Genomic DNA, 1,879 nt, shown 5'->3' on the forward strand with positions numbered 1-1,879 from the left:
CTCTTTAGCAAAGCAAGTTTCTTCAAAATGATCAATGCTTTGTCATACATCAGGGCACCACTGGAGACGATTCAGGTAATAACAATACAAAACTCAAGAAAAGAATTTTCAATGCAGAAGCAATAAGCTTCTTTAAACAAAATTGACTTTCTTCTAACCAATCAACTGGGCAATGCATTTGTAACTTGTTCATGCCTGTTCCCCCTTTCTAATGGCATAAGGAGGGCAAACTGGTGGACTAAGATACGAAAGTGCAGGAGCAAAGCAACAGCTCTATTACTTCCCAAAGACTCCAGGGATAAGTACAGACAGTCAAAAAGTCCAAGGCTGAATCGATTCAATTTTCACAGGTTAGTCTAAGCTGCATAGACTGAACCAATAAGCAAGTGAACAGACATACACTTTTGATTCCAGAAATGCAGCCACAGGTCTGCATTGGCCCAGGCCAGAAGTGAGAGGGTGCTAGAGCGTGCCTCCCTGTTTGGTTGGAGCAGACCGCTTGGGCCAAGGCTAGCCTCCCCACCCTGCAAAGAGGGGAATTGTGGGATAGATGCAAAGCAGATGCTGGGGTACTGTGAGTTAACTTGAATCTGGAGGGGATCTGGGACAGAAGGTCAATAAATTGATTTAACCTAATTCGGTTAAGTCTGATACTGCATCCATCCGGGTTTATCTTAAATGAATTTTGGTCATTTTGAAAGCAATTTATGTGTACTGAACTTCTGTTGTGTTACAGATTTGAACTGACTTCTGATCACTTATACCAGTTTATGTGTAATTTCTGTCTCTTCCCATGACTACAGCAGGTCAGGGATCTATACAGAGGGGTATGAATAGACCAAAAGAGCATCTGTCATAAGTGTCATAGTAAAAATAGAAAAATCTAAACCAGAAGCCAAAGCAACTTACTGCAGGGGTAGGCAACCTTTTCATCCTGCAGGATGAAATGACACAGCCTTGGTCAGAGGCAGGTGGGTAGGTGCCAGGACCTGGCCATAGCCACTGCCACTGCTGCTGCTTGTCCCTGTGGCAGCAGGGAGAAAGCACCTGCAGAGGACGCCACACACTACTGAATGCCACCAAAGTCCCGTGTCTGCAGGTCAGATCCAACCCATGAGCCATAGGTTGCTGACCCCTAGCTTACTGCATTAGAATGTGGACACATGACATGCTTACAGTGGAGTAAGTCAATCTTTCTCCATGATAAAAGTACAGCAAATAAATGAAATGCATCTTGCATCAGTAAATGTCATTCCATTGAGGCAGTGATTGTCAACTGGGGGTACCCATAGGGGTACTTTAAAAAGTCATAGGGGGTACGCAGAACAAATAAAAAGAAATTAGTGGTACACCGATACATCGGTCTCATATCAGATCAGCACCGATGTAAGGACAATTGACTGTATTGGCAATCGACTTCTTCTGGCTGATGTGGCCAATAATGTGGCCGATAAATGCCGTGTGCGTGCACACAGCCACAGGGCAATATGCAGGCAGCCAGGAGCGCAGCTCAGCAGTGTGGAGAGCAGCTGGTCTAGCTGGTAAGTCTGTTGTGAGGGAAGGGTGTAGGGGTGGCAGATAGAGACCCCAGAGGTGGGGCAAGGAATGGGAATAGGGCTGGGGCTGCCCAGCCAGGGCAGGGTGCATGACTGAGCTGCATGCTGGTGGGGGGTGGCTCCCACTGCTATGCACATCCCCAGGAGGGCATGGTGGGGAGGGAGCATGTGCTCCCCAAATCTGCAAGCAAGGTGGGGGCAGGCTGCTGCTGTGGACTGGGGCAGTGCTGAGATGTTTCTGGTGGGGGTTGGAGGGGCTACAGCGAATTCTGGAGTGGCGGCAGCCCCTCCCATAGCCCCCCTCCCAGCACTGCAGACACCGC

The sequence above is a fragment of the Alligator sinensis genome, unplaced genomic scaffold (assembly GCF_000455745.1).
Source record: "Alligator sinensis unplaced genomic scaffold, ASM45574v1 scaffold65_1, whole genome shotgun sequence".
NCBI lineage: Eukaryota > Metazoa > Chordata > Crocodylia > Alligatoridae > Alligator > Alligator sinensis.